This window comes from Tachypleus tridentatus, chromosome 10 (assembly GCF_004210375.1).
Source record: "Tachypleus tridentatus isolate NWPU-2018 chromosome 10, ASM421037v1, whole genome shotgun sequence".
Classification (NCBI taxonomy): Eukaryota; Metazoa; Arthropoda; class Merostomata; order Xiphosura; family Limulidae; genus Tachypleus; species Tachypleus tridentatus.
Window position 1 is genome coordinate 133,861,474 of NC_134834.1, and position 15,366 is coordinate 133,876,839.

A 15,366-nucleotide genomic window follows, 5' to 3' on the forward strand; every position below is an offset into this window, starting at 1 on the left:
AACGCAGCATGAAGTAGAAACATTTGTAAATAAGAGGTGTGTTGTGACATTAGCAGCATGAAGTAGAAACATTTGTAAATAAGAGGTGTGTTGTGACATTAGCAGCATGAAGTAGAAACATTTGTAAATAAGAGGTGTGTTGTGACATTAGCAGCATGATGTAGAAACATTTGTAAATAAGAGGTGTGTTGTGACATTAGCAGCATGAAGTAGAAACATTTGTAAATAAGAGGTGTGTTGTGACATTAGCAGCATGAAGTAGAAACATTTGTAAATAAGAGGTGTGTTGTGACATTAGCAGCATGATGTAGAAACATTTGTAAATAAGAGGTGTGTTGTGACATTAGCATGAAGTAGAAACATTTGTAAATAAGAGGTGTGTTGTGACATTAGCAGCATGAAGTAGAAACATTTGTAAATAAGAGGTGTGTTGTGACATTAGCAGCATGAAGTAGAAACATTTGTAAATAAGAGGTGTGTTGTGACATTAGCAGCATGAAGTAGAAACATTTGTAAATAAGAGGTGTGTTGTGACATTAGCAGCATGAAGTAGAAACATTTGTAAATAAGAGGTGTGTTGTGACATTAGCAGCATGAAGTAGAAACATTTGTAAATAAGAGGTGTGTTGTGACATTAGAGTACCTTAGCTTATCTTTTCTCTTGTTACGATGATAGTGAAGTCAGTCAAACTAGCTTCAAATTGACATTATGTATACTGTGCTCAGTGTATTGACTGTAGCACAAGTTTCGGATTAGCCTAATCTATATCGTCTCTATGAGTTGAGTTCTAAATCACAACCACAATGGCCAACTGGTTTTTCGACATTCTGTTAAATACCGATTTCATGGCTATACAGGAAATCATTGTTTGGATAAAAAAATATCGCTGGAGGGTCAAATTTTAAACCCTCTTGACAGTCACTGTTTTCAGCAGAGTGAGATGAGAAACATCTCCTGACCTCCTCTCAGAGCAAGATAATATGTTTACAATTACCTTTCAGTGAGGAACTTCGAAGATTGTTCTGTGTTGACAACATGGGAAGAAAGAGCATTATAATGACAAGTAACATAGATGAACAATTAATTTCAGTTTTGTTTTCAAGAGTTTTTCTACTTTGCAATATACGAATGAGGTCAAGATTTTTAGCGCTGCGTAAGTTGAAAAATATTTTCAAAAAATGATGTAACTGTATCGTATTTTTCAGGACTTTCTTATAAAACCAACTTCTAAACAACACTTTAAAAGGAATGTGGTCGTGGTTCTTAAACAAAGGGTGGGTGTTTGGAGGTGGGGTTCCAGGACCCTATTTCCATATTCGATATTACTTACTTTTAAAAAATATTGACTGATCTTTGCTAGTGGTGTAAGATACGTTACGCCTTTAAAGTTTGATTGAAGTGCTAGTAAGCAAGGAAATTTATCCATAGTTATACTGTTATAGTAGTTAGTTTCTTAGTGTTTTAATAAATGTGTGTGCTATCTGCTGAGTCCACCGAGAGGAATAGAACCTCTGATTTTAACGTTGTAAATCCATAGTATTACCGCTGTATCAGTGGGGGACTAATGTTTTGGTAAAAAGTGGAGTTCCTCTGTTATTTTAGTAAACAGGGGAGTTGATATGTGTTTTACTGTTACAGTAGTACGTTTATTAATGTTTTAGTAAATAGGGCAGTCCATCTGTTATAGTATACTATTATAGTAGATATTTTATTCGTACTGTAATAAATAGGGGTGTTGGTAGACACTTGTACGTGTACAGTAAATGATTATATGGAATAACCAAATAATCATACGTTTAGTTAGGTCTGTAATTTCTTATTTACGACAAGTTTTCAAATTCAGTGATGTCGATGACCGAAGAAGGTCGAAACGTTGTTCGCTCTTCCATGTAAAATATTTTCTCAACCCAAACGAGCCGTTTTTGCATATATAAGATTTCAAATTGATTAGTAAATGAGTCATCATGAATTATTTACGTGTTATTATTTGCTTATAGGTGGATCACTACATCTTTATATTATGTTCCACTTTTGTAATAAATGTTTTTTGTTGTTCACATATATCAACGATTATCGCATTGTACTGTTAAGCATAAAACAATATCGTAACGCTAACTTTTACGGTTTCTGTACATTTGCAGTACATATATAAACACAATACAAGAAAGATATTTGTTGTTCACTGTTGTGAACCAAGTGTGAATAAGAAGTGAATTAAAGTATATCCAAGTTGGAGGTTAGTTAGAGTTGGAAGTTTTATATTGAAGTTAAGTCCAGTAGCTTTCGGTAGATCCGGTTTCTAAGTAACCTGACCCAACGTTTGATTGTTAAACTTTACCTACCAGAAACGCAAGTAAAGCATTATCGAATGCCATTAGTTTTCGAGTTTTTATATTTGAGTATATATATTGTGTATATATTCCCTCCCTACAAGACCCATCATTCAGTGGCGTGATATACTTACATTATCTCTTTCCTCACATACCCCACACCGTTTTTGTGGTATTCTTACACTCTGTTTTTCTCTACATACCCCACACCGTTTCTGTGGTATTCTTACACTCTGTTTTTCTCTACATACCCCACACCGTTTCTGTGGTATTCTTACACTCTGTTTTTCTCTACATACCCCACACTGTATCTGTGGTATTCTTACACTCTGTCTTTCTCTACATACCCCACACCGTTTCTGTGGTATTCTTACACTCTGTTTTTCTCTACATACCCCACACCGTTTCTGTGGTATTCTTACACTCTGTCTTTCTACATACCCCACACTGTATCTGTGGTATTCTTACACTCTGTCTTTCTCTACATACCCCACACCGTTTCTGTGGTATTCTTACACTCTGTCTTTCTCTACATACCCCACACCGTTTTTGTGGTATTCTTACACTCTGTTTTTCTCTACATACCCCACACCGTTTCTGTGGTATTCTTACACTCTGTTTTTCTCTACATACCCCACACCGTTTCTGTGGTTTCTTACACTCTGTTTTTCTCTACATACCCCACACTGTATCTGTATTCTTACACTCTCTTTTCTCTACATACCCCACACCGTTTCTGTGGTTTCTTACACTCTGTTTTTCTCTACATACCCCACACCGTTTCTGTGGTATTCTTACACTCTGTTTTTCTCTACATACCCCACACCGTTTCTGTGGTATTCTTACACTCTGTTTTTCTCTACATACCCCACACTGTATCTGTGGTATTCTTACACTCTGTCTTTCTCTACATACCCCACACCGTTTCTGTGGTATTCTTACACTCTGTTTTTCTCTACATACCCCACACCGTTTCTGTGGTATTCTTACACTCTGTCTTTCTCTACATACCCCACACTGTATCTGTGGTATTCTTACACTCTGTTTTTCTCTACATACCCCACACCGTTTTTGTGGTATTCTTACACTCTGTTTTTCTCTACATACCCCACACCTGTTTTTGTGGTATTCTTACACTCTGTTTTTCTCTACATACCCCACACCGTTTCTGTGGTATTCTTACACTCTGTTTTCTCTACATACCCCACACTGTATCTGTGGTATTCTTACACTCTGTCTTTCTCTACATACCCCACACCGTTTATGTGGTATTCTTACACTCTGTTTTTCTCTACATACCCCACACCGTTTCTGTGGTATTCTTACACTCTGTCTTTCTCTACATACCCCACACTGTATCTGTGGTATTCTTACACTCTGTTTTTCTCTACATACCTCATCCCGTGCCTGTAGTTTATTCCATACTTTGTTTCTCTTATAACGTTGTATCTTATGTAGGCATCCCCTCTCGTTTTGATTATGTATACTTGCTTTTTATGGTACTCCAACGTAATACCTTTTTCTTTTTTTCTGATATCTTTTATCACTTTGTACTATTGTACTCATTTCGGGCTAATGTTGTTCCGCTTGTCCTTGACTATCAACTGGAAAGTAAACTTTTTAATTCTACCTCTGTCCCCCCTTCCCCCAATGGGACAGCTGTAAGTCTCCTGACTTACAACGCTAATATCAGGGGCTCGGCTCTCCTTGGTGGACACAACAGTTGCTCTGGAATAACAAAACACATACACACATTCTGCATTTGTACACGTGTACATGAAAAGGTAATCCACTACTGCCACGTTTATCAATCTTTTTATTGTTAAAAGGACAGTCAACCGACAGCTTCCCTTATTAAACATTTCTGTTGCACATGTGTTATATTAAATTATGTTTAATTATTGTCGGTTCGAGAAGGTTATTCTCGTTGTACGGCTGCAATAAAGAACAAATGTTTACGTAGCGGAAATAGAAATTAAGAGCTTAACAATAAAAAGAAACAAAACATTTTTTTCTCTCTCGTGACTTTAGTGTTTCATTCACGCTGTTTTCTGTTTTCATTGTATTTGAAATTTTATTTGCGTACAGACACATAACTGTACAGAACTATCCATGACAGATCTACAACAGATGGTTAGTTCTGTTTTTCAAAAGGTTTTTGAAACGCGCAACTTAAAAATATTTTGCCTTTTTTCTACTATATTCAGAACTAAAGGTACAGTCTCAAAGTTTAGTATCATAAGGACGTATGCATATTTCTAATGGATGCATGTTATGTAGTTTAGCCCTATATATCCTAATGTAAGAACAGCAACATCGGAATGTTTTAAAAAGAATTATGAAAAATCCAAATATCTCTAATACCAGTGCTCCTGCTACTTCAGGTTTTCAATCGATCGGGTGTTTCGAAGAGCATACCCCCCACTCCTTTAGAAGCTCATCTTTGTGTAAACTCTTTTAAAGAATTTTTCGTGTTATTCCACTTAGCCAGTAATATTACAATGTTATGCACACAAAATTCCGTGAGTTTTAGTAAAGCTGTCAGGCAATTAACCTTCCCTAATAATGTTGATTTGTGATTGAAAGTAACTAATGTTGTAAAACCGCTTATCTGGGGACTGACCCGATTCACCTTAGCAACAGTTGCTATGGCAACAAAGGATGGTGGAAAGGCGAGACAGCTCGAATGATTGCTGATAATGTGGTTGCCTGTATGTCTACGCTTGAATGTGTCTGCATGACGTGAGCTTTAGTAATGGTCCCGTATCTCCACGAAACAGCTGGAGGGAGGGTTAAATTACTCACGTCGGGATCGTGAGAAAGTGTACCGGGCCCCTCAGCTCCTGCCACTGGTTACCGTTACACCGGTCATGCCGTGTAGACTTGTAGGCCACGTGTGGTCAACATGTCGCGGCACTTGACGAGAAATAGCTCTAATGGTTTTTGGTATGACAAGGATATTTCACATAAAGATATTCCCGACAGTCCAAACGAGGGGCGGGGCCTCATCCAACAAAATATTTTTTTTTTCTGTTTCTTCTGATTCTTGCTAGAAAGCTGTATGCACCTTTATTAGAACCACCACTTTTTTTTCGGATGAGAAATTTTGTCATGTGAAAAATGGTTTCAAGGGAAGTTATATATATTTATAAGCGCCCTCTACACTTATGGTTTCGTATTAAACACGATCTGCCTCAAGCCAATTCATTATACAAGGTATTTGCCTTCTTTAGTAAAATTTTCCTCCAAGTTCTGCCAGAGGGTTAAAAAGCTGCAGATGCATATGACCAATATTATTGTTTAATGCTAACTTTTGAATCAATCCCATTAATATTTTATGCCAGGATTGGAAGTATAACGGATTAAAACACACATGTGGGACTTTTACTTTTCACAGCTGTTTTAATAAATCATCTTTGTTTCGAATCTTCCGATTGGAAATTTTGTAATTTGTCCACAACACATTTTCGTGACAGTTTTGCTGTTGAAATCACATCCTATCGTCTTCACGGATGTCTGCTTTTCGTTTCCAAATAGTTGGAAAATGAAAAGCTTTCAAATATAACATTTCGTCTACATCTTGTAGTAATGGTGTTAACGAATTAAAAGTGTCATTATTAAGTGGAAATTGAATGAAATATTTACAAATATGTAATATTGAAAAATCATCAAAGAACACTTAGTATACAAATGAGATAGTTTCAGTTGTTGAAAACAGTTTTACTAGCAATTACTTGTGGTTTAATCCTTTATGTAAGGTGAAGCGAGAGCATTTATGTATTTGAGATGTCTTGGATTCGCTTACGATCTGAGGAAATACAGAAATTACCACATATATGCACCTGTTGTAATTGCCTTGTTATTTATGTTTTCACTTTAATTTTGTTGATTCTGCAGTAAGCTACATGTATTTTGGTGTATGTTCTTTCTGCTTCTATACAAGGCAAAAAAAAAACAGAAAGAAACGCAGAGCAATATATATGTAGATATTTTAATGTAGTCTCTGTTGTTGTTGTTTTTTTCAGTTTTTCAGTTACCACGTACTTTATACAAAATTACACCAGTCATTCTTGCCAACCAAAGTTCCACTGGGTGACACTCTCTACCATTGACCTGATGAAAGCTGATAATTCAGTCCTAAACTGAGTGTGGTACAAGATTTGTTAACTAATGTGAGCTCAAGTGTTGCATTAGACCCTGACTTGGTTTAGTACATCATGGCCTCTTTAATCAAACATGAGGATAACTCGCCCGTGGGGCAAGGTCAAACAATTATACCACTTGTGAACTCCTTGGTAGGCACGAGTATACTCTGTTCAGTGTTTTCCCCTTGTTCTAACAATATAAGTAATGTGACTTTTCGTATTTAGTCAATGAAAATAAGATGTACTTTTCATAATTTTTGTTGCATTATTTTATGGCAGTTTTCACATCTAAATTATAATAATAAAACTTAGTTATACAAATAAACAACAGATGGCGTTAAGCAATCATCGTTAAGAATTCCGAAAATTTTATCGATGAAAGATGGCCGCTACTGTTTTTTTAAATAAACGTTGAACTTTGGACATCAAGATATGTGCAAGAAAATTACATAGTTTAGTATCTCTTAATTGCTTGTTTTATTGTTTTATACATCACTATTTATTTATTTTTTATTTCGGATTTCTTTCTGTGAATTATTTTTAACATTTGTTAGAAACCAAGAGCTTCTGTACAACTTGTACTAGATATTTTGCACATTTATTTGATTGAAATTTTCAGTAATATATAATATCATCCACAAACCATCCAGTGTTTCTCATTTATCTTATAAAACCGTGTGGATGTAAGTAGCTAACCAGTTATTGTAAGATTAAGCTCACCTAGCGACAAAACTGTTTAGCAATTGGTGTGTAAAATTTCTAACAACAAACACTAAACTATAACCAAACAGAGCAACGTCTTCAAAATATAAAGTTTGTTTAAATTTTCTTACAAATGGTTATAAACTGACAGTAATACATTTTATAGTTAGTCAGTGATATTTATCACCAAATTTTAACGCTTCATTGTTTACCTAAAGTATCACAGAGTATTACTGATTCATTCTTTATTGAAGATACTGTAGAGCGTCACCGCTACATTCCTTATTGAAGTTATCACTAATTGGTACTCCAACACTATATATATAGTAAGGATATCACTGACCTTTCTAGACCATTATATTTTAAAGCTAAAGATATTACTAAATGTCACTCCATTGCTGTGCAGTAAGAATATCAGTAAATATTGTGTAATAAGGATAATACTGAATATCACCGCTACGTTACATAGTGAGAATGTTATTGAATTTCATTGCTATGGTTTCTACTAGGAATATCACTGAACGTCACCTCTACGTTGTCTAAACAAGTTATCATTTGATTCATTACTGTAATGATTTCTAACAAAAAAATAAGTTTTTTTAATATACGCTGTAACTTTGTACAAATGGTAAGCGATACCTTTACACTCTTCTTTGGTTTAGTTTTGTGTTCAATTATTAGACTTAGGATAGAGGGTAGCATATTAAAATTATGAATCCAAGGGTTTATGGTTTACGTTACACCACCACAAAAACGCGCTATAACAGCGATAGTCAGATTAAGGCGCTCGACTCGTAATCTGAGGGTCAAAGATTCGAATCCCCGTCGCACCAAACATGCTCCCCCTTTCAGCCGTGGGGACGTTAAAATGTGACGGCCAATCCCACTATTCGTTGGTGAAAAAGTAGCCCAAGAGTTAGCGGTGGGTAGTGATGACCAACTGCCTTCCCTCTAGACTTACACTGCTAAATTAGGGACGGCTAGCGCAGATTGTTTGTTTGTTTTTGAATTTCATGCAAAGCTACACAGGGCTATTTGAACAGCCAAGAGTAACACAATAATTGGTGGCGGGTGCTGTTGACTGTTTGCTTTCCATAAACTCTGGCATTTCAAAATTAGATAGTCTAGGGGGTGTAGTTGGGCTTTCCAAACAATACCCTATTGGGAAAAAGTTTAATTTGATTTTCTGAAAGAGTGACATTTGAAAGTTTGCTAGAAATGCAAGATGTGGTATCAGTTGTTGTTGTTTTTTGTGGGACTTTAAATCGTAAAACTGCAAGAACAGTTGAACAATCACAACGAATTTTCATAATGTCAGACCAGTTTTATTCAGTAATACATAATCACATTTACAAAACTTTGAACTTTCATAACCTTCTTTAAACTTTGTAACTATGTATAAGTGTGTAGTTGCACAGTTACTACAAGAAAATGTCTACCAGCTAACAAAGTCGAACATCAAGCAAACCAGATGTAAATTGGGACAACATTCTTCTGTTTGGAAAATATTAACAACTGTATACATTCAGCCATGTATTATCACTTTAATTCAATAGCCTGTGTTTAGGAAAGGTTAGTTACACTTATTTACTGTAATAAAAAGTAGGAATGCATTCATTCGCAAAAAACAAACAAACATTAAATATATATACATGTACTCCACAATGTCAGTCATGCATTTGACGTAAACCTGAAGAAACTCGTCTGTATGTGTCAGTTAAATACAAGTCAACCATGGCCTGACACGTGTGAAACATATTATTGATTTATTTTTCATATAGGTACATACCTGTTCACAGCCATTTTAATTCTAGATGAAGAAGACAGCTTGAAGTCATTATGATACACAGTTCACTGTACTAAAGTATAAAATTCAACACTTTTCGACCATAAGCTTCTACTCGAAACCTACTGTCGGTATATAGCTTGAACACATACTGATTGGAATCCCAGTGCCACAACACTTCTCGTTTTGTTCACAGTCAGTTTGTAGTATAGAAGGTAGTGGATTATATTTATGGTCAAAGTAAACAGTGTATTAGGAAAAGATTTACATGTGTATCTAGTTGTTTTTACTTCGGAATATGGCCGGCCCACTGCTGTAAAATGGCAATAAAAACAAACTTGTTGACTGGGTGTATGAAAATAATAAACTGTGGAGTAAAATTAAAGTATTTTAATCCTATTTATGTGAATAAAAAAGATAAAAACTTTTGACTCCTGTTACACATGGTAAAAATTATTGTAAATCACTACTTGCGTATATTTAGAGTGTTTTATATGTGTGTTTATAAATGAAGTAGCGAGGAACAGATAGATTTAGCATATAACATTTATGTTCACGGTATAATACTAGCCAGTAATATAGTCTTTTTACTTTTCACAAGTGTAAGATGCGACTAGAATAAAATACTGAATATTTTAAATTTATAATATGTTTAGTTATAATTTTGCAGTTAATAGAAAAATTATGATAATTCCGATTTCGCGTCAACACATCTTGGCTTGAAGTACAAGGACATTGAAACATAGTATTATAGAAATGAAATGAAATAATACTTATTTTCATTTGACAGCACAGTTGGAAATATTTATAAAAGTTTTTTGTTGTTTTTTAAATATAAACTCAAGTCAGACCTTTTCCTTTAAGGGTGTTGAACCAGTCTTGAAATATGAGCTCTGTTGAGAATATTTTCCTTTCGAATAAATAACAGCAACGTTGTAAACTAGTAGATCTTTAAGATATGGTTAACGTAAAAAAAAACAAAAAAACACTAGCTTATAAAGTTTATTATATAACATAACTTTTTAGGCCTTTGTATGATAACTAAAGTTTAAGTCATATATATCCATTCAGACATGATAAAACTTAAGGTAAACGTTAATTAATCATTTAATAATAATGTTTAAAGTTTTGCTGCTAGATTTACACTGTAGGAATAAAATGTATATTACAGTACTATATCATCTTTTAAGAAGGAATGGTCTGGATTTACCGGACGTTGGTTGGCGTTATTTTTGTGGAAGAAATGGACAAATTTTAATTTTTGAATTTTGTACTATCTTATAAGTACCTTTATAAGGCTAAAATATGACCATGAAATAAGTTAGTGTTAAGTAAATGTAACTATCGCTTTTTATAAATGAACGTTGTACATCATAGTTGAACGTTGTACATCATAGTTACAGCTTCACAAAAATAAGTGATGGTAACGACTCCCAAACACAAAATGAATCTACGTAATGACCACCAAGCACAAAAATACATTCCTTATAATGATTACTAAATACTAAAAGAATTCCTCGTAATGACAACCAAACAGAAATAATTCCGGTTATTGTTACAAAGCACAGAAGGACGTAATGACGTCCCTCAATGGATTCAGCAGTAAGATGACGGACTTATTACACTAAAATTCGGGATTTGATTCCCTGTGGTGAATAGAGCGCAGATAGCCTATGAAATAATTGCGTTAAAACAAAGAAACAAACCACATAATGGCTGCTCCGTATAACGTGGAGTATTGATGTGTATGTGTTTTCTTATAGCAAAGCCACATCGGGCTATCTGCTGAGTCCACCGAAGGGAATTGAACCCCTAATTTTAGCGTTGTAAATCCGTAGACTTGCTGCTGTACTATCAGGGGACCTGTATAACGTGAAAACTTCAAATACCGAAAACATGCATAAGTGAACTGACTGACAAACTTGGTTTTTCTCTGTACACTAAACAAAACATGTACATCATTTCTTTTATTACCAAATCCATAATTACAGTTTATTTACTTTTCATGTTCCACAGTCTCTGAACATATTTGCAGGTGCAAATTGTTCTATCAGAATTGCAATTGCCATAGATAATTGGGCAGTGTTTAGTAAAATGTTCAATGAACTGTGTACACTATACGAGAATATGGAAAGTGTGTAATATATGCTGTATTTCAAATAGGAGCTTAAGAATGTTCTTCTGTACATGTATATGTATAACTTGGTGTTAAAAGCAGTGTCCAAGGGTGTGTCTTTCTACAGTGTATAAAGTTCGAAGATTTATTTCACACATTTTCTCTTTTATTGCCAATGCTGGCAGGGTGAGACACATTTGTCTGTCTATCTGTCAACGTATGAACAGGAATCAACTCTGATCTGTCTTCTGAGATCTGCAGTAGCGGCATAACACGAGTGAAAGAACATGTTTTTCTTAGCGTTGTGGTCCCGCCTTGCCCCTGGGTATCAACATGTGACCTGAAGATGTTACGAGGGTTAGGGTCTCCAGTATGTTGCCTACATTTTAGTGCTTAGAAGATCGTGTTTCACCCACTATTTTGTCTTTAATTTTTCATTCAAGTACCTGTGACTTTTTCCACGACGTCACACCACTGTGAATCTTTCCACAGCTTCACACTACTATAAATCTTTCTACATCTTCACATAACTGCGAATCTTTCTACAACACCACATTATTGTGAATCTTTCCTCAGTCTAATATCACTGTAAGTTTTTCTACAACTTCACATCACTGTGAATCTTTTCTCGGCCTAACTGTAAGTTAACTTATCACTGCGAATCTTTCTACAACTCCACATTACTGTGAATCTTTCCTCAGTCTAATATCACTGTAAGTTTTTCTACAACTTCACATCACTGTGAATCACACTACTTCACACTACTATAAATCTTTCTACATCTTCACATAACTGCGAATCTTTCTACAACACCACATTATTGTGAATCTTTCCTCAGTCTAATATCACTGTAAGTTTTTCTACAACTTCACATCACTGTGAATCTTTCCTCGGCCTAACTGTAAGTTAACTTATCACTGCGAATCTTTCTACAACTCCACATTACTGTGAATCTTTCCTCAGTCTAATATCACTGTAAGTTTTTCTACAACTTCACATCACTGTGAATCTTTCCTCGGCCTAACTGTAAGTTAACTTATCACTGCGAATTTTTCTACAACTCCACATTATTGTGAATCTTTCCTCAGTCTAATATCACTGTAAGTTTTTCTACAACTTCACATCACTGTGAATCTTTCCTCGGCCTAACTGTAAGTTAACTTATCACTGTAAGTTTTTCTACAACTTCACATCACTGTGAATCTTTCCTCGGCCTAACTGTAAGTTAACTTATCACTGTAAGTTTTTCTACAACTTCACATCATTGTGAATCTTTCCTCAGTCTAATATCACTGTAAGATTTTCTACAACTTCACATAACTGTGAATCTTTCTACAACTTCACATCATTGTGAATCTTTCCTCAGTCTAATATCACTGTAAGTTTTACTACAACTTCACATAACTGTAAATCTTTCCACAGCTTCACATCACTGTGACTTTTTCCATTACTTCGCATCACTGCGAATCTTTCCAGAACTTCACACCCAAGTAATTCATTCAACAAACTCACACTAACGCTTTCCTTAACCTCATATCATTGTGACCGTAACTTCACACTCGTACTTTGTAATCTGAATTCGCTCTGATTCTTTCCTTGGCCTCATAACATCTCGCTCCTTTCTACAACTTATATAATATCGTTTTAGTGATTTTAATTGTTTCTTACTACTGTATTAATTTACAGTGATTTATATCATTCTGGTCTTTTCCATATTAACATGTTGATAATTCTCTCCACTCCATTCTGTCCATTTGCGTCCACCGCTAGTACAGCGGTAAGTCTACGGATTTATAACGCTAAAATCAGGGATTCGATTCCCCTCGGTTGATTCAGTAGATAGCCTGATGTGGCTTTGCTATGAGAAAACACACACTGTCCATTTGTTAGTATTTCAACACTATAAATATGGGGTTTCCTGCTTTTATTTTTTTTTTTGCATGATTTTTCCACATCTTTTAGTGTTATCGTCCTAGGATTTATAAAGAAATATTAATAAAAATTACAAATTACAGGTTTCTAACTCAAACAATACACTTGTTATATAACATTTCAAAGGCAATTTTGATAGCGACAAGTATTAGTTGTGCAAAATCATTTTTATGCACTAAAACCATTGTCTATATTTTAAAATAATTTAAGTGTGTTGGTCCATTTTTTTTTAGTTAGAATCAAATACAGTTAAACATAGAAACTATAGGTATGTTAACTACGTTTGAGTCAATGCAGGTTCCAATATTGTGCACTTCAAAATTGCTGTGTAACCGACAGGTAAGTCAACAAACTATCATTAAGTCTAATGTCTTGTGGTTTGCTGGAAAACGTATTCTTAGGAAACCCCCAAAATTCTATAAGGCACCTATAAACTGGTATAAACTGAAACGATTCACAAAACACCTTGTGCTTTTCCCTTCCCGCTTCGTAGGGCTAGATGAAGGATGTGCTTTGGGCCAAGTGAAACAACTCTGCGTCTCTCTTATGTTAAAAGAGCTCTCTCCCAGAAACAACACCTCGTGCTACAAATCAGGGACAAACGTAGAAGGCCTGAGGTATTTTGATCCTGTTTTTACCATGATTTTAGGTGTTCTCAGTAAAAAAATCATGTTCTTTTGAAAACGTATTCCATCGATTTTTATTTCAGTTACACTATGTAATACTACACTTAGATAATCTGATCACCTTCGTTAAGGCGTTAAATATAAAAGTTTATATAAACATTATTTTTGTTTAATCGTATTTAGCTGTAACTATTTGAGATGTATTATTATGGAGCTGTTGAATTGTATTATGCTGTTATAACTTCAGATGTATTATCGTTGAACTGTCGAAGTGTATTAAGTTGTAATTGTTATGAATAAGCTGAGCTCTCCCTGTCACATTTTTTGTAATATTTTTACTTTTTCTGCGTTTCTATGAATTGATTTTCCCACTATAAATGACTTATTTAATTTTCTTTTCTTTTTAAGTTTAATTTCACTTTAATTTCGGCTTTTGATTTATTGTAAGCTACGTAAAAAAAAAGAAAAATATATAGGTGTTCTTAATAGGTTATAGAATTTCAAAGCGTGTGTAAATCAAGAGGCCTGAAAAGATTACTTGTTTTGAAATGCGATGCTCCGTAAAATGTAGATCTCACTGGTGTTGTCGTCAGGGTGATTAATTTATTGACAGATGTGTAAACACATCTTAACTCGTATACACTGTGGTTGAACGGTGAGTGTGTCGGTGCAAGGAGTTGGCATGCACTGGTATGGAACTTCTTTTATATGTTTTTCTTTCACGTGCACGAGCACTGCTTGCAAGTAGACTAACAGTCCCTGACCTCTGTGATGGCAAATGGAACTAATTATTCTATTACTTACTGGTCTGTCGAGAGGTCGTGGCTGCTCAAGAATTTCACTGTATTAGTTCATGATAGCTTGGTTTATTGAACGATCGCAGCGCTTAATAAAAAGACAGAAACAGTTAGATATTTTAATACCTGTGAATTTATTTACCCGCAATTAACCATAGTGATCTGACTACCCTCGAAAAGGTTCACAGATTACATGATAAACAGCAAATACCGATATTATATACAGAAAGCAATAGACTTCTTTGTTTTTATTTCAAACTTAGCAGTTAGCTGTCTTCAATAGACTTCTTTGTTTTTATTTCAAACTTAGCAGTTAGCTGTCTTCAATAGACTTCTTTGTTTTTATTTCAAACTTAGCAGTTAGCTGTCTTCAATAGACTTCTTTGTTTTTATTTCAAACTTAGCAGTTAGCTGTCTTCAATAGACTTCTTTGTTTTTATTTCAAACTTAGCAGTCAGCTGTCTTCAATAGACTTCTTTGTTTTTATTTCAAACTTAGCAGTTAGCTGTCTTCAATAGACTTCTTTGTTTTTATTTCAAACTTAGCAGTTAGCTGTCTTCAATAGACATCTTTGTTTTTATTTCAAACTTAGCAGTTAGCTGTCTTCAATAGACTTCTTTGTTTTTATTTCAAACTTAGCAGTTAGCTGTCTTCAATAGACTTCTTTGTTTTTATTTCAAACTTAGCAGTTAGCTGTCTTCAATAGACTTCTTTGTTTTTATTTCAAACTTAGCAGTTAGCTGTCTTCAATAGACTTCTTTGTTTTTATTTCAAACTTAGCAGTTAGCTGTCTTCAATAGACTTCTTTGTTTTTATTTCAAACTTAGCAGTTAGCTGTCTTCAATAGACTTCTTTGTTTTTATTTCAAACTTAGCAGTTAGCTGTCTTCAATAGACTTCTTTGTTTTATTTCAAACTTAGCAGTTAGCTGT

The 15,366-nt window shown here is 34.6% G+C and overlaps 1 long non-coding RNA gene across 1 annotated transcript in view; it reads left to right on the forward strand.

The window, feature by feature from the left end:
- Positions 1-15,366, forward strand: part of LOC143228223 (uncharacterized) — a 79,469-nt gene that overhangs the window by 21,763 nt on the left and 42,340 nt on the right. Inside the window, exon 3 of the long non-coding RNA XR_013015270.1 lies at positions 13,506-13,629. This is a non-coding gene — a long non-coding RNA (uncharacterized LOC143228223). The remainder of the gene's footprint in view (positions 1-13,505; positions 13,630-15,366) is intronic.